The sequence below is a fragment of the Paramormyrops kingsleyae genome, chromosome 4, assembly GCF_048594095.1.
Source record: "Paramormyrops kingsleyae isolate MSU_618 chromosome 4, PKINGS_0.4, whole genome shotgun sequence".
Taxonomy (NCBI): domain Eukaryota; kingdom Metazoa; phylum Chordata; class Actinopteri; order Osteoglossiformes; family Mormyridae; genus Paramormyrops; species Paramormyrops kingsleyae.
In genome coordinates this window covers 49,699,986-49,722,514 of record NC_132800.1, presented here as the reverse complement: position 1 = coordinate 49,722,514, position 22,529 = coordinate 49,699,986, and the positions used below count along the sequence as shown (strand labels likewise).

The 22,529-nt window shown below is 43.4% G+C and overlaps 1 long non-coding RNA gene across 1 annotated transcript; it reads right to left on the bottom strand.

Annotated features, from left to right (window-relative positions):
• Positions 1 to 6,440: 6,440 nt before the first annotated feature.
• On the bottom strand, positions 6,441 to 21,057 carry LOC140588900 (uncharacterized). The gene is made up of 5 exons (XR_011990147.1): positions 20,846 to 21,057; positions 20,529 to 20,560; positions 8,147 to 8,185; positions 7,087 to 7,716; positions 6,441 to 7,007 (listed from the first exon to the last, which is right to left on the bottom strand). It is a non-coding gene; the product is annotated as an uncharacterized lncRNA (long non-coding RNA).
• Positions 21,058 to 22,529: the final 1,472 nt, after the last annotated feature.

Genomic DNA, 22,529 nt, shown 5'->3' with positions numbered 1-22,529 from the left:
AAGCACCCTATCCCTCATGGATGGCATGTTGTACAGGTCACCTGTGTTCCCATAAACTTTAACTTGTCTTGCAGTCTTGTTCCCCCCACACCCTCTGCTTTTTCCCTTCCTCTGTTTCTATCTTCACTCCAGGTCCAAGACGTTTCCAGCCCACTGTCCTTGGGAAAAGCCACCATCCGTGGCCACCGCTCCGGTTTCTCTGGGCCCTCCTGCCCTGCAGGCCCCTCGGGCCCCTCTGGTTCCTGTTCCTGCCCCCGTCCATGTCCTTGCCTTGCAGGTTCCCCTTCACCCTCAGGTCCCAGGCTTGTGGTACCGACGGTGTCCCTCCCCGCCCTATGGTCCCGACAGCGCCCCACTGCCTTACCATCCTTTCGTCCTGGTCCTAGTTCTCTCTTACCCGATCGTGATCCGTTTCCTTACTCCTGCGTGGTCTTCTCCTGTCGGGTCAGCAGTCCATATGGCTCTTTGCCCCGCTTGTGTCCTCTATCTGGCCCCGTTAACGGCCGTTCTCGTCTTCCCCGGCTCCTGTAACCCACACGAAATGTTTCTTGTCCCGTGTTATCACTCGTCTGTGGACCTGTCCTGGTGTGTGATGTACGTTCTATCATCCTGGTTGTCCCTAGTCTGACCCCAGTTCTCCTAGTGGTGTCCCGTCTTGCCCCCAGAGTGCCCTGTGCTGGTGTTGCCCCTGCCTACCCTGGTCTGCCTCGTCCCCTAATGGTGTTCGGTCTCTGCGCCCTTGTCCCGCAGCAGTGCCCATCTGTTGTCTTGTCCTTGCCTCTTCCACTGTGTCTCCCATCTTAGTGTACGTATAGCCTGCTGTCTTCCCCGCTGTCCCATCTGCTCCCTCACATGTCCTGTAAAAAGTGTCCTTCAGTCCTGCGATCCTCAGTCCAGTCATTGATGTTGCTGCCTGCATGTGCTCCCCAGTGTGTCCTGTGTCTAGTGTTCTTGCCTGATCCTCCCTACCCTGTTTGGACCCCTTGTGGTCTGTTTCCTTTGCCCTTCCTGTAGTGTAGTTTTCTTTAATAAAGCCCCTTTTGGTTTTCCTCCATGCCTGTCTTAGCCTCTGTCCTTGCCCTCGACGTGACACCATTACAGTGTGACCAGGTAAATGCTTCTAGCTGGACACCACACTACTGTAAATGCTGCTGAAGGCTTACCTCAGTTTATCATTATTCCCTTCATCTTGAAAGAGAACAGCAGCAACAAGTGGGAAAATGATTAAAAAGTAAAGAACACTGTTCTGTTAGTAAGCTTCTTAAGGTAAAGTCATTTTAAATAATAGTAGTTACTGATACTTTATTAATCCCTGTGGGGAAATTGTCTTTACGCCTCCCTGAACTTGCTCTTCATAGAGTAAGCTCTCCATAAAGGGCAGCCACCCATAGTGGCGCCCAGGGAGCTGGGGGTTAAGGGCCCTGCTCAAGGACCCGCAGACATGCTGAGGATGGGTTTGAACCGGTGACCTTGTGCTTACAGGCACACAGGCTCAGCCCACTGAGCCATGAATACAGGTATGAGATTCGCTGCTGAAAGTTGCAACACTGGCACAAAGCTTCAGCAGCAGAGATGTATGCGTGTGCCATGTTGTAGCCGATCAGTGTAAACACTACCCAGACGTGCTCTTGTTTATTTCAATCACAATGGGCGTATTCACATATTTCTTTACCCAGTACCAACTGTCGGATTATCATGTTATTATCATGGGAATAGCACGATTTGCAAGTGGGCAGGCGATCAGAGCTGCTTCGAGATGCAGACGCCAAGTCAGTCACTCTTGTTCTTCCTATTTGTATCACGAAGCTGTAAAAATATATTTAGTTTCTACCTATATATATATTTGAAAAGTAGACCGTCCAAGGTTTCTGAGGGTGTTTTTTATATGACAAAAACTCGCAGAGTTATTTAAACGGTTTGGCGAAATTTCTATCAGATCTTGCCGGCGGGACGGCCGACTCCAGAGGGTTAATATAGCCCCTTTTGGTTTTCCTTCATGCCTGTCTTCGCCTCTGTCCTTGCCCTCGACGTGACACCATTACAGTGTGACCAGGTAAATGCTGCTAGCTGGACACCACACTACTGAAAATGCTGCTGAAGGCTTACCTCAGTTTATCATTATTGTCATCGTCTTGAGAACAGCAGCAAAAAGTGGGAAAATGATTAAAAAGTAAAGAACACTGTTCTTCTTAAGGTAAAGTCATTATTGGAACTGAAATTAGAATAATGAAATACATTCAACAGAATGGTTGTCCATCCATCCATCTTCTGAAACTACTTTATCCCAACCAAGGTCACAGGGAGTCTATCCCAGGAACAATGGGCACAGACAGGGACCAACCCTGGGCAGTTGCCAACACACCACAGGGCACACGCACACACAACTACAGGGCCAGTTTAGACTAATCAATCAACCTATCCTGCACACTTTTGGACCGTGGGAGGAAACTGGAGCCCCCAGTGAAAACTCACACGAACAGCGTGCAAACTCTACACAGATAGGACCCAGGACCAAACCCAGGACCTTCTCGCTGTGAGGCAGCAGCACTAACCACCGCGCCACCCTGTTGAAATGGTCGTTTGTAAAATAATACATTCAGGTTATGTTATTGTAGATCTGGAACGTGGTGTTAAAATATAGTGGTGAACTTAAGACTGCCCATTCAGTATCGCTGTTCTCCTAATGATAGACACAACAATTAATATTAAATATTTTATATAAGACATCCGGAGGCTGCAGGACATCATCCAAGCAGCAGAGAAGCTCATTGGCTGCAGCCTCAACCTCAGTGATTCACTATCTGCCCCAAGAACAAAAAGGCGACCTGGCGAGATCATCGCCGACCCCTCCCACCTCAGCCATAAACTCTATCAAATTCTCTGTTCTTGGGGACGGATCTGATCCATCAGAACCACCAAATCAAAAGAAGAGCAAAGCTTTTTCTCCGAGTGGTTGCTCTGCTCAACACCTGATCCGCACTCTGCCGCTGGACTACTGGGCACTTCACTCTATATTTGAATTTATTTTATTATTACATATTTTTTTGCTTCTTTAAAACTAATCCCCTGCTTATTGCCTTTAGACTTTGTTTCAATATTTATTAGGATAGAATAGAGAGATAGAGACACACCTCAGAATAAATGAAGGCGATCAACTACACAGTTAAATGTCCAACAACCCAACCTAAAATCGACCTGCCCAGATGCACAGTCTTACTCTAAGGCTGGTGGAGAATGATGGAGGGGGTCCACTGTTCACCTGGCAGACGTCCTGAAGTCTGTTTCGACAGGGATTCCACAATGAAATTGGCTTGTTGCATCTTGGAGCTCGTCTGGCAGAGACGTCCTTTGCAGGGTCTCAGGAAGGGATTGAGTCAACCCAATAAAGCAGAGAGTGCTCTGGCCACAGGGTCTTTCTTCCCAAACATAAGCATATACAACATATATATCCATATATAGATATAAATTTAACTGAAGACAAGAAATATATGCAGTTACCAATGTAAAACAGGCATGCATACATACAGGAACTATACATAACAATGTAAACTATAGATATGGGTATGGTATCGGAATGTGCAGTGCAAAGTGGCTGCTGCTTATCAGTCCAGAAAACTTAACCTATACATGACAATATACATGCATATGAGGACCGTAGGGAAGAAGAAACTGCAGCATGAAGTGACTGGTGCTTATCAGTCCAGTATAAAAAGCAGGTGCAACTGCATGTAAGGTGCAGAGTGCAGTGAGCTGGGTGACCATTACCATAGTGCCTGGGGTGGGGGCACAGCTGGCAGAGGGTGGCAGTTGCTGGGGGTACAGACTGTTCCGGAGTCGGGATGTTCTGGTATTAACACTCCAGTACCATCTGCCTGGTGTCATGAGACTGATGATTTGTTGGGTGAGGTGTAGGCAGTGTAGACTACAGAAAGTGTAGGCATTGGTGAGCCTCCTTAACCAGCCGCTCCATGGTCTTTAACCAGTTTAGATCCTAAAACCAGTTGAAACAAGCAAAGCACGCAGGCACAGAAACACAAAGTAAGATGACTGAACAAAGCCAAGGCGGAGAGGGAGGGAGCAAGATGCATAAGAAGCCTCACAATACGTTGCTTAATATGATGAAGGGCAGCTCTGCCCCCTGCTGGTGGGATGGCAACAGCTGTTCAGTGAACATCTGCTTTAATTAAGTTCTGCATCATTTTCATTCCAGTGCTGGAAATGCTAGGAAACATGGATGGGTGATATGTAGCTTAATTAATTAATGTAGGTTAATTCATGTCAAAAGAAAGAAAGCTGAATTTTACACCACTGCATACAGTTAATTAAGAAGTTTAACCTTTTGCATGGCTGGATAGGCCAGCTTTACAAATACCAAACTGAAATTCACTAAGATGATTTCGGTCCAACTCGCAATATGCAAGGCTCATTTCAGCAGCATAGACACATGGTTCGAATTACGGGGGGAACTGGGGGGTACAGTACCCCCCGATCAAGACCTAGACCCCGCCAAAGAGACAAAAATAGCAGTTTGGGGGGGTTTTCTTTTGTTGTAAAGAAAAAAAAAAAAGCTAAACTCACCTTGCAGGAAAATTTCTATGTAAAACTATTTCAGACACCGTACTATTTTAACCACCTCGGCGCTAGAAGCAGCTTAGCCAGTCGGTTGCATCATTCATTCTCATTTACTGACCTGTTCATTGTGTTTGTCTGTCATGGTGCTGTTTGTCGTGCATTGGTAAGTGTAAATAGCCAGCAGAAGTCTAGCCTGTTGAAAATCTGTTATTTTACAACCTTCATTTATTCGTTTAAGTGTTTCATCTACTAATGCAAGCTGACGTCATTATAAGTTGAATTACTTACCATTGTACTTCTGAGGCCGGTACAGTCAACGTTAGTCAATTTAACTTGCAAGATAAGCTAAGTTCTCTATTTAAAACAGGCTTATTTGGTGAGGTAAAATCGATCATGGTCATTTTCCAAGGAGATGAACTCCCTATGTTTTCATTCTCATTTTATCATGAATAAATTGTGCCCTATTATTTGAATTTTAGTGGTATTGATTCTGCATTCCACTATTTCATATTTCTAGACATTTTTAGAAGCTTCATCTGATAGCCCAGATACTGCTTTGTTAAGTATAGATTAGATTTTATTCACAGACACACTACGAGGAAAAGGAAAGATGGAGACATCAGACACTTTTTCGGTGGTAAAAGAAGAGTAAGTAGGAAATATTAGTGTTAAGAGCTACAGAACATTACACCAAAAGTATAGGTGCAGTTTTGCAAACTGTTACTGTGTATGAAGGAAAGTGGTGGTCAGCAGAAGGCAGGAGAGGCACAGGAGCAGGAAGCAGGGAGATGGCAGGATGAGGACAGTGTGCAGGCAGCGGGGAGATGGCAGGATGAGGACAGTGTGCAGGCAGCAGGGAGATGGCAGGATGAGGACAGTGTGCAGGCAGCGGGGAGATGGCAGGATGAGGACAGTGTGCAGGGAGCAGGGAGATGGCAGGATGAGGACAGTGTGCAGGCAGCGGGGAGATGGCAGGATGAGGACAGTGTGCAGGGAGCAGGGAGATGGCAGGATGAGGACAGTGAGCAGGCAGCAGGGAGATGGCAGGATGAGGACAGTGAGCAGGCAGCAGGGAGATGGCAGGATGAGGACAGCGTGCAGGCAGCAGGGAGATGGCAGGATGAGGACAGTGAGCAGGCAGCAGGGAGATGGCAGGATGAGGACAGTGAGCAGGCAGCAGGGAGATGGCAGGATGAGGACAGTGTGCAGGCAGCAGGGAGATGGCAGGATGAGGACAGTGTGCAGGCAGCAGGGAGATGGCAGGATGAGGACAGTGTGCAGGCAGCAGGGAGATGGCAGGATGAGGACAGTGTGCAGGCAGCGGGAAGATGGCAGGATGAGGACAGTGTGCAGGCAGCAGGGAGATGGCAGGAGAGGCACAGGAGCAGGAAGCAGGGAGATGGCAGGGTGAGGACAGTGTGCAGGCAGCAGGAAGATGGCAGGATGAGGACAGTGTGCAGGCAGCAGGAAGATGGCAGGATGAGGACAGTGTGCAGGCAGCAGGAAGATGGCAGGATGAGGACAGTGTGCAGGCAGCAGGGAGATGGCAGGAGAGGCACAGGAGCAGGAAGCAGGGAGATGGCAGGGTGAGGACAGTGTGCAGGCAGCAGGAAGATGGCAGGATGAGGACAGTGTGCAGGCAGCAGGAAGATGGCAGGATGAGGACAGTGTGCAGGCAGCAGGGAGATGGCAGGATGAGGACAGTGTGCAGGCAGCGGGAAGATGGCAGGGTGAGGACAGTGTGCAGGCAGCGGGGAGATGGCAGGATGAGGACAGTGTGCAGGCAGCGGGAAGATGGCAGGATGAGGACAGTGAGCAGGGAGCAGGAAGATGGCAGGATGAGGACAGCACGCAGGACCAAGAGGTGAGTTAGAAATGAGGCTGTACTTTAAGATCTACTGCATCATCAAGACAGATATTAGCCCAACAGGTAAATATTTATTTCTGAAGGCTGTTGGAGCTGGGGGGACTGAGAGGGCAGGAATAACACCAGACTGCTGGACCAGACCAGGCTGTTTGTAAATGTATAGGCTTATTACTTTTACTAGTATACTTCTCCTAGGATAATTCCTGGGAGTTATCAAAACCAAGTTCTTTTGGATAGGGATAAGGATAATGAGATCTTCTGCATTGATTCTCATTTTGTCGCATGTCCAGACCATGACCGTTTGTTGCATACATGTTAGTAAACACCCCTGGCGCATCTTGTACTCTTAACATTGATCTTGGTGGCGACTATTTGTATTGACGCGGTAGCAGACCATAATGGTCATAGAAGTGTTATGAAGGCAGTACCCCCCAATTATGGAGGGGTAATTCACATTCTGCATCAACCATAGGTTCACTGGTGACAGACTGTGTTACTGCAGACACATTGTCCTCAGATTCACTTTCATCATTGTCAACAACTTCAGAGTCACTTACTTCAATTTCACCTGGAAAAGATTATTAAAGAGATATGAATGCGTGTGCAAGGTTTTTTTCTCTTTAAATTGTACCAGTTTTAATACTAACCATCAATTTCGATGTCATCAAGCGATTTCCCTCGCACACTGGAAAGCTGCCCTTTTTCCATTGCCAAAAGTAGCTTGGAAATTTTAGCCAGTTGCATGGTGGGAATGGGTAACCTGTAGAACTCGCGATGAACATGGAGGTCATGACCAAGGAAATCTGCGAGTTGGTCCAGTTCATTGTTTTTTAAATTGAGCACTTGTGACAGTGTAGCCACATGTTTTCGCAGTTGGGTCGACCTGAGGTGCTCAGGATTTTTTGCTCCACACCAACTTGCATGGATGCATAAACAGTCCTGCCCTCTGTAGTAGCTCAATGATTTAGGTCTTGCAAACAAGAATATATTTGTATCACAGACACTGCATTCAGTTCTCTTACTGACCAATAGTGACAAGGCATCCACCATGATTGGTGTAAGTAGAATAGCAACTTTCCTGCCCCTTTTCCCCACAATCTCAATCCGTCTGAAATAGTTGCAGAGCTTCTGTTCAGTCTGTTACAATCCCATAGCGATGTCTTCATGGAGGTCTGTTTGGTCTCTCTCGTGAAAACTCTGGAGTGGCATTTTCTTCAGCACGTCTTCTATTGAAAACCATGATTTGTGCAAGGGTGACCTTTGCAAGTTCAGCATAGCTGTGTCATATGAAAGCACTGTAAATTTTTTTTTTTAATTTTTAATATTAAACCAATTAATTGTACTGTGAACGATATCAAATGACACAGACTACTATAAATATCTGTGAAGTGATATTTATATTTATCTATGATCCGACTTTTACTACACAATGATAAAAGGTCATTGATGTATATTTGTATTTCAAAACTTTTACAAGCTGTTAGATCTTAATATGGCCAGTATCAAAAGTCTCTTTTAAATAATCATACTGTGTCGTACTTAATCGTAAATTGATTAAAAAAAAATAATGTAAGTACATGGGTTAATTCATAAGTGTTTCCATTTTCACATTTCTCGAGGGTTAGACTTGCATTAGTCAGGTTAGGGTATAAAAAAGTTACACGGGCAAATAAAATCTTTGCATAAGCTTTTGCATCACCAGTTTACCTTTTCTGGACACAGTGTTGGAGTCTTCTCAATGGTCATCTGCAACAAAGAACAAATACAGCATCAGCAGGCTCAATGGTTAACCTGAATACCGTAAGCAAATCAACAAATAGAAAACATAATGGGGAAAAAACGGTGGTATTGTTGCATTCATAATTCATTGTACACAGGGACGGATTATGGGTTGTGTGGGCCCCTGGGCCCTTGGCAGCCAAACGCCCTTGTAGGAATTATTAGCTCAGGTAAATTTTAATATCTCCACCAATATGTTTCAATTAATTAAAGTTTAATTAATTATTATTTAATGCTGATTATTAATCGATCGTTATGCCAAATGGTCGGCTCCTCCAAACTCGATTGCGGTATCCCTGTGAGTCTGTTAATGTGAGACTTAAATGGGATTCACTAATTACCAATATCACTTAGTAACCTGGGTTAGAAGGCTCGTCCACCGAGCTGCGTCACCAGATAATGTAAACGATTGGTAGCAGAGCCCCCCCCATCATGGCCGATGAGAGAGAGTCTCGCGATGTTTCAGGCGAGTTTGAGGTTCAGAGCGTGTAGCAAGATCGCACAGAGGCAGGAACTTATTATGAGACACACAATGACGGAGGCTAAAGTTGTGTAAAAGACATGCATTTATTCCTAACTAACACTACAACTAACATAAGACAGACATTACACCTAACACAAACAACAAACACGAAATAACGGAATACAACAAACAATGTAATTATGAAAATGCAATGACCGGATTTAAATGAGTAACCTTAAATGGGAAATACTGTTCTGCAAAGCAAGCACAGTTTGTGGAAACACGACCCTAAAGTCTTATAGCAGGTTAACAGAACAGCTTAAGTTGTTAGAATGAAAGGAAGTTGGTTTACTTGGTTGAAGAGTGGGGGGGGGTCTTGGCAGTTGATGGCAGAGCTGCTGAGCTGATGGCACTCAGGAAGGCGCGGCGTTTGGAGCAGTGGAGTGGAGCCCCTTTGGATTATCTCTCCTGGTGAAGCTTTGTCTTGGGTGCTGTTCTCTGTTCAGCTGGGCCTTCACCGGAGGGTTTCTGGTGGGCTTCTCGTCTCCCGGGCTGATGGTCTTTTCCGTACGGCTGCTGGGTGTTCTCTGCGCTGCTTTGTTCTGAGGTCCAGGTTTTTATGGTCTAAAGTTCATGAATAGGGATGACCAGGAATTCGAATCCTGGCCCAATGGCTGGCCATCCATTTGGCGGGCTTTCAGAAGGGGGTCTGTATCAGTCCTTTTGGGATTTATGGCCCAACTGAATCTCCCTTTACTGATGATTTTCATTAAGCTGTTATAACTTTTGATACATCCACTTTTATGGTAATCACTGACCAGATTTAGAATCAGGAGTGATTTTCCATCAGTTTGACACCAAACATGCCATACCAGCTTCACAGGTACATACCTCATACCATCTGCATTAATTGATTAAACAATTAATTATTTTATCTATGTGACTCATTCACATCAGTATGGGATACAGGTGTTTTGGGTTGCACCTCAACAGATGTTACACTTTGTGCAGATATTACATCAAATATTCATATTACAAACAGCACATCTTATCCATAGATAGGCGTGGCCGTTAGTTTGTGGTAATAACAATATAAGTTGCACATCTGGAAACAACATATTTTGTTTGGTGTGGCTTATGCCAATTCATCTTCTCCAGAATGGATAAGATACACCTAAATTCAGTTCTTTTAACATAGCATGGTAGAAACAAAGAAACTTGGTAACCGTCCACCAAGATCAGATAAGGACCACAAAGGAATGTTGGAAGAGAAGGGGGGGGGGGGGGGGTTTAACAAAGCAGACTCTCTAAAAGTTAGTACACATTGGTTACACTCACTTTCCAGATTCTTCTGGTATACCATGAGAACATACATACAATGGTAGCTATACCTATCTATTTATTTAAATTTATATGTGTTCAAGTGCAAAGGGGTGAAATAGGTGATACTCCGTGAACATGGTTATAAGGGTGGCACACAAAACACTAAGATTGTCTAAGGACACATACAAACATAACGTATCTGTATATTGAGACTAGTAGTCGTGAGTAAATCAATATACAGGGTATACAAAAGCAAACTTAAATGAAATTTCCTTTAGGGTGTTCGTCTGTTGGGTGAGTGAGATGTAAGGCAGAGTGTATGGGGAGGGGGTTGTGTGCCAAGTCGAGGGACCCCTGTCCGTGAAGTCCACTCTGCTTGTCTGTAGGTCCCTAAATCTTTGGGCAATAAAAGTTGGAGTGCTGGCCTCCCTGGTTATCTGTGTGTGTGTGTGTTTGTGTGTGTAACCCCCCCCTTTGGTGCCTCTCGTACCAGGCTCGGCCTTGTCTCAGGCCACCTGGAATTTAGGCCCTGTGATATGTGCATGTGTGATCCTACACCCTCCATCCATGTTTCCATCAGAGGCCCTATAGGGTCAGGGGCCCTTGTAGGCAGAGGATCAAAGAATGTAGGCCCTCTAAAATAGACAAACGAAAATACATTGTTGATAAGCGTTGCAAATTGTTTTGGGCTAGGGGCCCCACGGGCCCCCTGCACCCCAAGGGCCCCTGGGCAGCGGTCCCGCTGGCCCGGTCCGTAATCCGTCCCTGATTGTACAGAATAGGGTTGGGTGATGTGTAACTTCTTCGCATATGACAATGTCTACAGTGAAACAATTGGATCATGACATGGGGGAAGGGTGATGTTTTGGTCGTCTTGTAAATGTACTACAAATTTCTATAAAGTTTCTTTTACACTATTTAATGACTATTTATAAATTCATCAAGTACTTGAATACCATTAATTTATTTCATATTATTGTAGTTACAGTAATCCCAAAGCTGACATTTCAGATGTACCTCTTTAGAAGGTATAGATGTTGAACCACACAGGAGAAGTAGGTCCCTATGAATCATCAGGGCCTCATATAACATCCTGGTTCACACCATACTCAACACCACATCTAGTGTGTGTGTGTGTTTACAGTAACATGGTTACACCTGTTATTAAGAACCTTCCGTACCAAGAGGCTTTTCTGAAAGGTGAGAGTGGACAAGCAGGTCCCTACAATCCACATGGGCTTCATAGAACACATTCTAGATTACACCTTAATATACACACACATAAGGCCCTTACTTGCGTTCCCATATACCATGTTCCTGTATACGCATACACATGCACAATGGACTTGAGGCAAAATGATACCCTAAACTGAACTGTGGGATATTATTAAAATATTATGTTTCACATTGTCTAGATTCCAGACACAAAACTCCAAACATCAAACACTCTGCTGCAGCTTTAAACTCAAGTCTCAAAACTCCCACAAATAGACTTTGCAAAGAAGAAAAATGTTCATCCATTGGATGAATCAAATGGAAACTAGTGCTGAACTAGAAAACTAAACTTTGAAAGCTAACATAAATAAAGCTAATATAAATAAAGGCCCCCCTAAAATACATCCTTTTTTTGTTTTTCGGGGGACTTGCCCCTTTAAGCTTAATTTGGCTATCACTGATACATAATATATTTAATTGATGTAAATGTTCGCCCTCCAGTTTACAGACCTGTCAATCAGTTTAAGAGCCCCAGCAGGTTCAATTATAATAAAATTTCAGCAGTGAGTTGTAATCAGGCCCGGCACCACGGGGGGTAAGGTGGCGTCGCCCCATCAGAGGGAAAATGCCGCCCCCTCTGTTAAAATAAGCCCTAATTGAACTTTTAAAAAAAAAAAAAAAATAATAATATTCATTTTTGAAGACTAATATATAAGTTAGACCACTATAGTTAAAAAATAAAGTCTACGTTTTACATACGTGTCAGTACGTTCTAGACTAGATTTTCAAATCCAGGCACTTGATTGGTCAATTGGGTGAGCAGAGCAAACTAACTCATTCACAACTTTGGGTTTTAGTAACTGGAAATATGCTACGGACACTGCAAAAGGGTTTAACAGACATGCCAATAGTAAAGAACATCAAACGTGTGTGGCTTTTTGGAAAGAGAGACAGTTGCGATGTTCTACAGGCAGTGAGATTTCAACTGTGGTTAATTCCGATCAGCTCTCTCGAAACCGCCTGTATGTCTCTGCCATTGTAGACATTATTGGATTCCTTGTCTCAAACGAATTGCCATTGAGGGGATCCATCGATTCGGTTGATAACCGAGATCAAGCGGGAAGTGGACTTTTTCTGTCTTTGTTTAATTACACTTTGAGACAGAATGAAAAGCTTGGCCGGGCTTATAGTACAGTTCTGAAAAACACTGTTGAGGTATGGTTTAATTTTTAAATGTTTTGGTGTGTTGGCTTGATCGAGAAACAGCTAACAAGCTGTTGTGACGCTAAACACTCTAGAGATAGACTGATAGATACAGACTGGGAGATACACTTAGACTGACAGACACAGGTTGAGAGATGCACTTGATTGATGGATTCTGGCCTCGACATACACTTAGACTGACAGACACAGGTTGAGAGATGCACTTGATTGATGGATTCTGGCTGGGAGATACACTTAGACTGACAGAAAACAGGTTGAGAGATGCACTTGATTGATGGATTCTGGCCTCGACATACACTTAGACTGACAGACACAGGTTGAGAGATGCACTTGATTGATGGATTCTGGCTGGGAGATACACTTAGACTGACAGAAAACAGGTTGAGAGATGCACTTGATTGATGGATTCTGGCTGGGAGATACACTTAGACTGACAGACACAGGTTGAGATGCACTTAAATTAACAGTGACACATAGATATGAAGGGTTCCACTCTTCAAACAGGATCTCTGTGCTCCAGTTGGGATCTATGGCCTCCAAGCACTCCGCTCTTACTGCAGCTCAGCCAGGCTGGGCTGGGCCCGGCGAGGGTGGCGGGGGCCACTCGCACTCGGCCTTCTGTATGAGGGAGATCTGAGTGATGTGGGGCCTCTGACAGCCGTTCTCTGTGTCCTGCTGTCCTGCCCGCCGGCCGCGTGTGTGACGGTAAGAGACCTGTTACAGCTAGTATGCATGGAGTGGGTCCTTGCTGAACCACAGGCAGGCCAGGCCTCGTTCCACATCAGTGTTGTGTGCAGACCTCCCTGTGAGCAAAAACAAATGGCTAATTTAACATGCGCTCTGACAGGCTCCTGAGGGCCTGTGGGCCCAGGGTTTGCTTGTCCTCCTAACGAGCTGGAACAGCCAGGAGCCCGATCTGGATGGGCCCACTACAAGAGCCTGGATAATGAGAGAACAGCCAGGCAGGAACTCTGGTTGTCTACGATACATCTGTCCACATGGATGTAGATCCTAGCCAGATCACAGACTCCCTCATTACAGCACTCAGCCAGGGGACAGCTCTTCCAGGGAATGCTGAGAACGTGAGACCCAAGAGGCGTGTTTTGGACAGAACAGGAGCAGTCAGTCACCGGGTATAATCAGTGAGATTGATGTGCACACCCACCAGGGATATGTGTGCTCCTGTGGAGGGCTGTCATTTTGGGCTCTGCTATTGTGAGTTCCTGTGTGGAAGAAGAGAAGCCTTCCAAAGCAACAGAGTATGGCTGTGTGAGTCACTGAATGCAGTGTTACCCAAGCACACTGCAGCTCAGCGGCTCCACACGTGTCTCCAGCCCAGAGCATGCTGGGACAGCATGCAGACGGCTCATGCATAGAATTAGCCCTCAATTTCTGGCACAGGGGCTCCATTACCATCACGCCTTAGGGTGTTCTGGGAGAGTGAAACACAGGGTCGACAGGGTCAAACAATGCATCGCCAGTGCTGGACCCAACACCATATTCAGTGTTGCTGGCGTGCCACAGGTTTCTGCTGGACCAGCAGTCTCTGCATGAGCAGCTCTCCATCCCAGCAGCATGGTGGGAAAACCAGCTGTGAGTGGCACCTTCACTCTGTAAACAAAAAAAAGCCCCGTCTATGGCTCACAGCAGATTTTTGGAGCCCTCTGGCGTCCATTCCTGGGAAAGACAACATTCCATTTGCTGGGCTGCTTGGCCCGTCAGTGTTTTGATGAGCCATAGCCATAGTTTATCCGACGTCCTCCCTTGTAGGCTCTTCGGAAAAGTGTTTTAGTCCATAGGCCCGTGTGTTACCAAAATGGTTAACCTCTCCCTGTCAACCGGTGTGTTTCCCAATAATTTTAAACATGCCATAGTGGAGCCATTATTGAAAAAAGTAGGCTTAGATGTAACGGACCCCAACAGCTTTAGGCCTATTTCTAAGCTTCCGTTTCTTTCTAAGCTCCTTGAGAAGGTGGTCTATGAACAGTTGTCTTCTTTCCTGAATCAAAATAACATCTTTGAACCGTTTCAGTCCGATTTTCGTAAATACCATTCTACGGAAACGGCTTTACTGAAAGTGTCCAGCGACATTATGATGGCTGCTGATTCTGGAGAACACACTGTTCTGGTTCTCTTGGACCTGTCTTCAGCTTTTGATACAATTGATCATCAGGTCCTGCTGATGAGACTGAGGGATCAAATAGGTTTATCAGGGACAGTTTCACAGTGGTTTTCTTCTTATCTATCAGGGCGTAGTTTTAGTGTTACAGCAAACCAAATAAGGTCTGAGTCTGCGGATTTATTGTGTGGAGTGCCCCAAGGCTCTGTCCTGGGTCCTGTTCTTTTTTTGCTGTATTTGACCCCTTTGGGTAAGATCATCCAACAGTTCAGTGACGTTTCTTTCCACCTATTTGCCGATGATATTCAGCTGTATTGCTCTTTTAAACCATCTGAGATGCATACATTAGATTCTTTGTTTCATTGTTTAGTGGAATTAAAAAAATGGCTAAGCATAAACTCCCTTCAGCTAAACGCAGACAAAACTGAAACTCTGGTTATTGCCCCTGTTGATTCAATCCCGGGGATTAAACAGTTCCTGGGTAATCTAGGCCTGTCTGTGAAGTCCAGCCTTAGAAATCTGGGAGTTATATTGGACAGTGAAATTTCATTTATGCAGCATTGTAAGCAGCTAACGAGAAACTGTTTTTTTCAGCTTAGGAACATCTCCAAACTTAGATCAATGGTCTCACGAGATGATTTGGAGCTTCTCATTCATGCTTTTGTGTCTTCACGTTTAGACTATTGTAATAGTTTGTTTTCATGCCTGAATAAAAAGGAGCTCCTTTGTCTGCAATTAGTACAAAACTCTGCAGCGAGAATCTTGACTCGCACTAATAGGAGCACTCACATATCCCCTATTTTAAAACAACTTAATTGGCTGCCTGTGTCTTTTAGATATAAGTTTAAGATTCTGGTTCTGGTTTTCAGAGCCTTACATGGACAGGCTCCGTTTTATATTAGCGACTTGATCCACCTCTGCACCTCTGCGCATGCTTTGAGGTGTATGGATCAAAATTTGTTGAAAGTTCCTCGCACTTATTTTCGCACTAGAGGTGACCGTTCTTTCCAGGCTGTAGCTCCTAGGCTTTGGAATGATCTTCCCTCCTCTTTGCGTTTAATGGAATCTGTCGTCAGTTTTAAGAGAGAACTAAAGACTCATTTATTTGTCCAGGCGTTCAAATAGTTATTTATGGGCAGTTATGATTTTTGTGTGGTCTTGGCTTTTTTTGTTATGTTTTTCTTTGTTTACTATGTTGTGAAGCACCTTGTGGCTTTTGCCTGTGAAAGGTGCTATATAAATAAAGACTACTTACTTACTTACTCTATGACCTCATTTGTATAAATGGTAACAAAGCAGCAAGCAAAATTACGAAGTTTCTGCTAAAAGCATAATTATTTGTGTTAGTGCAAGTGCATAGTGTCCTTTATCAAAATGCAGCATATTTCAATTTACAGTGCAGTAAAATTTCATTGAAATTCACTGAAAGTTAACTGTTTTGAACAGATTATCTAAACGTTTGAAAAATCGGCTGTAGTTGTACAAAGTTTTGCTGGTGGGAAACACTGACTGAGAGAAGTATTCATGAAATTTGGGGGAAGTGGTGATTGAATGCAAATTGAGTCAAAGCAATGCAAAAGTATTCATAGTTTAGCTCACATAGTCCAATGGTATGGTGCATGTGTTAAGTGTTTGGAAAAAGTGGACATGGAATTGAGACACGTGTTAAAATGACTGGAAAAAAGTGCAATGCATTTAACCCGAGTGTGTTTTATGGCTTCACTGTGAGGCTTGACTGTATCTCCCTCCTCAATGATCAGTTTAATCTAGCTGGTGAAGCTGAAGGCAAAGCGGGAAATTAGTTTAGTCATGACTTCAGAAATTACCCTGACAAGGGATTCTGTACAATCAGAGATGGAGCTGCTGGTTGGGCTGGTCATCGCCTGCTTTTTCTAACTGATGTAGGTCTGAATGTAAAGTTTCAAACTGCTTAATATGTATTAATCTGTTTTATAATGTTCACACAAAAAGAGCTTTTAATGTGTGTTGCACCTTACATCTTCTACTGTACAATGTTATTCTGCATTTGATTCCTCCTTGAATGGGGGGTGAAGAGAAATAACTAGCAAGAGAGACAGAGAGAAACTATTCGGAGGTGCTATTGTCCAAAGTTGAACTGATTGTCCAAAGCCTTTTTGTTGTCAAATTTAAAAAAGTTAATCTAAATCACCTATTACCCACTGTAATCCTTTCTATACCCACCTCTGTATGACTTCACAGAGCATCACTACCAACAAAATAAGAGGGTTACAGTTAAAGTAGGTGAAAAGGAAGGAAGAAACCTTGGGAGGAACCAGATTCAAAGGGGAAGCCCATCCTGCAAGAGCTGGCAGAGGAAGTGATATGAGCAAAATGGCAAAGTCCCAATTCACACTGTCCATGTTTTAAGATTAAAATGAGTAAAAAGTGGCCGGTCCTGATTTCGTGTCTTACATCACACTCCAAGATGGTCACTGATTGGTGGGCTCTGAGATGGACCTGTGATCTGAAAACCACAAACCATTTACATTTAATTTTGAAATATTAAAAAAATATTAATTAATTCAGAATATTTATTAAATTAAAATAATGACGAAAATACATTAAATATATATTTAAGACTTAAGCAATGCAATAAGACTTTTACTTTCACTAATTAATAAACCAATATTAAACTTTGACCAGCAGGTGGCAGCAAAGCATGTGTGAAGAAGAGGCCATCAGCGGTACAAAGCACTGGCTGTACAGGTTCCAACACTGCAGACAAACCTCCCTGTTTAACTGACTCACATGGTATGACTAGACAGATTGAGCAGGGCCGCATGAGAGAGGTCTCACTGCAGTTAGTGTAACTATTTATTTTACAACTTTTCTGTCTCATTCTGCTTCATAAAGGGCACACCCCACTTCCAACTTCCTCTGACGCAAGGAGATTCGTGCACAAATGGCTACAGCATAAACTGAAACAATAATGATATATAAAAAGGCATTTCATACAAACACAGCATAACCTTGCTGATAAAGCCTTGCAGTTTGTGCATTTATTTACACTAATAGTGGGTGTATGCTAATTATATTAACAGGATTAATAAGCCAGTATATTTAATCAGAATTCCCTAAGACCTGTGCTTTGTATTGGCCCCTCCCATTTTGACAACAACAAACTACATGTCACTGCAGGGCTTTAGAGACTAACTACTCCAATAATTGCGTAGTGATATTGAAGAAGAACATGTCATCGACTACGCCCACTAATCATGCCAGCCTTAATACATATATCAATAAAAGTTTTTACATTTTTAATACGTATTGTCTGCGGTTATGTGATAACGAAGACCTAAATATATATTTGCTTTAAATATGTGACTCATGTTAGAGAAAATATAAGTAAACCATGAGGACAGAAAAGTCACTGAATAACAGGAATGACCGACATATAGTGCCAAACAGATAAGGTGCAAAGACTGTACTCATAGTACAAACAAAGTAAACGTAGTGCACTATGTAAGGTAAGTTGTAAATTTGTTTGCACTTTGCAGCTTACCTTGCGTTGACTCTTTGTAGTACGGTCCCCACGACGGTGGTGGAAATATAAGGGGCTGGTTATCAGGGGGCATGGATTTTGTGGCAGTTTCTATATTGGCGTTGCTGGTGGAGGGAGCCGCATTTGTGGGTTTGTATTCTGCAATGGCTTGAATGCCCTGTGTATTAAGGCGAACTTGTGGACGATTACATCGTCCACACAGCATAGAATTAATAAGACTTGTTCACTGTCCCCCTGTTGCTGTAATATTCTGGGAAGTTGTGATTGTTTAACTCCTCTGCGCACAGTTAGGAGCTACTCCAACTCCACCTAGCAGACATACGTACGAGGAGATTGCGGTATGGAATGATTCTGTCCCTGTATGGACTAATCATCCCCAAATTCTATTGCGTCCATGATTCACCTATATCATTGTGCTAAGGTTGAGCAGCACAACATGTTTTTCTCAGATCTCAAGACCAGACGATAGTGAGGATAGCTGAGAAGATCACTAGAGTCTCTCTCCCCTCCGTCATGGACATTCATATCACACGCTCCATCTGCAAAGCCACCAACATTGTGGATGACCCCACCCACCCCTCACATTATCTTTTCACCCTCCTAGCGTCTGGAAAAGCATTCAGGCCGTCACACCCAGACTCAGGAACATGGTGTCAGACTACTGAACTCTCAGGGACTGATCTGATACCACACACACACACACACACACCATAGCTGTCAAGTCTCCCGTTTTGGCCGGGAAACTACCGTATTTTACCTCTCTTTCCCGCCGTCCTCCCGTATTAGTATTTTCCCATAAATCTCCCGTATTATAAGATCATTTAAAAAAAAATTCATCTGCCTCTCCAAACTGAACTGTCAGTAGCCTCGCGAGAACTGCCACCTGCAGTAGTCTTCAGGTCATTCACAACATTAACCAGGTCATAAATGCGGAATTTTAAATGGCAATGCTGTGTGCTAAAAACAACGTTACTTTCACCTTCTGTGACGTCTTCAACAAGGATACAAATTCTGCAACAAATCTGTATAATAAGTCATTAGTGAATGCCAGAGAGCCAGATGAGTGAACATGAGAAATTAAGAGAAAATGTGTAATGAAAATAAAATGTAAATGACAAGTGGTTATTTTAGATTTCTTGTACATCTGTCTTAAAATGTAAGGGATACTGTAGCTTGGTTGGGCTGGTGGGATGGCTCGCGGTGGGTGCCGGAAAATTTCCCTTATTTTCCAATCCAAAACTTGACAGGCATGACACACACACACACACACACACAGGTCTGTAATTATATCTTCGTGGGGACTCACCATTCATTTCTATGGGGAAAACTGTAATCCCAACATGACAACCTTAACTCCTTCCCAGCCCTAACTTTAACCATAAGTAATCAAACCAAATACAAGACTTCTGGCATTTTCAGTTTTTTGATTGTATTGACAGATCTTTGTGGGGACCTGAAAAATGCCCCCCAAAGGATCAAAATAACAGGCTTTTGTCACATTGTGGGGGACATTTGGTCCCCACAATGTAATATAAACCTAATCCACACACACACAGATTAAGTATCTGAGTCTTTGTGGGGATTCTCAATTCATTTGTATGGGCATATCCCCAATCCTAACTATGGCAACCTTAATCCTTAATCCCTACAGTACTAACCAAGAAGTAACAGTAAGTAACCAAACAAAATACAAGACTTTTGGAATTATTATTCCTTTGATTGCATTCACAGAATTTTATAAAACTGAGTGAGTTTTTTCTTTTGGAGACCAAAAACATGTCCCTACAAAGTCAAATTAACATGTTTTAATAACACCAGGGCTCTCAAGTGTCACGCATTGAGAGTGATAGTCACTCTTTTCAGTCTTTTGTCACGCACTCCCGCCACACATTGTATTTCTCACGCGGAAAAATAATTTGTAGGCTAATATGCCGCAGAGCCCAATTTTTCCCCAGACCAGGGCACAGTAGCGCCTCACTATAAAACAAGCGTGTCTCCGCTGGAGTCTAATGGTGCGTTCGTTTTTCTCTCGGAACTCGGAAATTCTGAGTTGAGTGACATTATGGTGCGTTCGATTATTTCTCTCCAAGTCGGAACTCGGATAAAAACGTCACGAAACGTCAAGAAAAACGTCGCTTCCCGTCGGAAATACGCCTCTTTTATGAAGTCGGACAAGATTTGCCCCAAGAGCCTGTCACTTACCAGGCAATCAAAAAAAAAGAAAGGGCCAACACAATAGCCAATCAGAAAATAGTACGATTGTATCTGGGTAAAATACAACACAACAACCAATGAAAAGTCATCCTGTGGAATGTCACTCTTGCCTGTCTTCAAAATTTGACAGCCCTGTAACACTGTGGGGACATTTGGTCCCCACAACATAATATATACATGACCACCCACCCAAACACACACAGACACACATATACACAGACTGGCTTACCTATATCCTCTATAGAGTCCTTAATGAAATATCTGCAAAGCAGTTATGGCATGGCGTTAGGTTTGAACATGCAGTTTTTAAGGACACTGCACGAATTCTGAACGAAACACTGCACTAATTCTAAAATGATTTTATATGAACTTTATTTAACATAAAATAAAATAGAAATCAAACCAAAATTTAGTCTCTCAAAAAACTTATATGTGACATATCATCGTTCATATTATTAGAAATTAAAAACACCAGGATACAGAATTTGAATAACAAGAACTATAGTCTTCTTTCTCAAAAGCCTAAACAACTATCTGAAGACCTACTAGTTCCTGAATTGTAGATGTTGCCTATGAAATTCGCTGAGTTGACGTCGCGCTACCAATATTGCTAAAATGCTAATTGCGTCAACCAGCTATGGAAATACAGCGGCGGTACACCCCCAATACAGCGGTATTACGCATTACTGTAATGTTGCCTAGCAAAAACATATTGTCAAAAAAAATTACAGACAGACTTCATAGACAGAGCTGCGTGGTTACCTATTGACAAGTAGATACCTGATTTGGGGGCTTGAAAGGCGGTTAAATATCCAATCACGCCGAGTTACATTAAGCACAAACTAAAGATACTACTCGTGATTGGACCAGCTTCAAATTTGTCCCGCCCTGACAATAAATTCTTTGATTTCATTCGTTGAACATTAGTGTCCGTACATATCTTCATTTTATTCGACCAATTACAAATATCACGGTGGTTTCCATAGAAACAAAATCATTGCAGGTTAAACACAAACTTTCTGACAGAGAGATGGCACAGAGGTGAGCAGCATCTCTTCGTGTGTTTCTTGCTATTTCTTCAGATTATTTTTTGTTAGCATATTTAATCTTATATTTAATTTTATGTCCTGATATAGTACATGCAAATATTGCGGCAAAATATCGTTGAAATATATTTATAATTAGTAGTTTAAACTGTAGATGCTGTGGCCATTATTCTTAATATGATTGTTTATATTTAAATGGTAAGAGAAAATATTTGTGTTAAACTTAAAAACAATAAGACTTATGGTTGATATGATTGGTTATACTCATCCGGCCTGTGATAATGCATTTCATCTGAAGATGTTATTCTGAAAAGATCGCCTATACGTTTACTTTTTAAATGTCCCATGTTCTTGAAGTAAGATTAACCTTTTGCTAGGTTCGGTACCATGGCGATGTTATAGCGTATCGAAGCAGCGTCATAATTTCGCAAGCTTTACTGTATTGTGAAGCAGTTTTAGCAATTCGGCCGTTACTGCCGGAGTTTCAAGAAGTTGAAAAAATACAGTGCCTAGTTTGGCTTTGCGAGTATCACATACTGTATGGCTAGTTTATTATATGTCTTGTTTATTCACCAGAATGAGAATTGCGAGAGCTGTTTCCTGGACCAACGACCAGTACTGGGGAGCCTGGGACCTGTGGGACGAGGTGATCGACTGGGGAGATAAGGAAGGTTTGGGGGAGTACTCACCAGCGACACCCCCCACTGTCCAGGCTGGGGAGGTTATGGGGGGACTGGGAGGTGTGACTGACTGCACTCAGGGGATAGATGAGGTAAAGGGTGCGATTAGTGGGAAAAAGGTGGAGGTGGCAGAGAGGGAAAAACATGTGGGGGTGACCTCCAGTGTACAGGTGGAGGCCGCCGACCTGAATGTAGGCATTAATAAAATGCAAAATGGAAGCAAGGGGAAGCAAGGTGAGGTGGGGGTGAATGTGAAGGTGGTTAAGGTGGAGGGGGGGAAAATTTCCCTGAAGGCAGAGGATACGAAAGGAAATGTGAAGGTGGAGGCTGTGCAAGTCCAAGTGTGTGAGTTTGGGCTTGCAGAAGTTAATTCTGGGGATGTAAATGTTGAGATTGTGGGGGTAGAAGTAGGGGAGGTAATTATTGAGGGTGCGGACATGGTGAGTGATGTAACCATATTGGAAATTATAGTAAGTGATGTACTAGTTGAGATTATAAATAGAG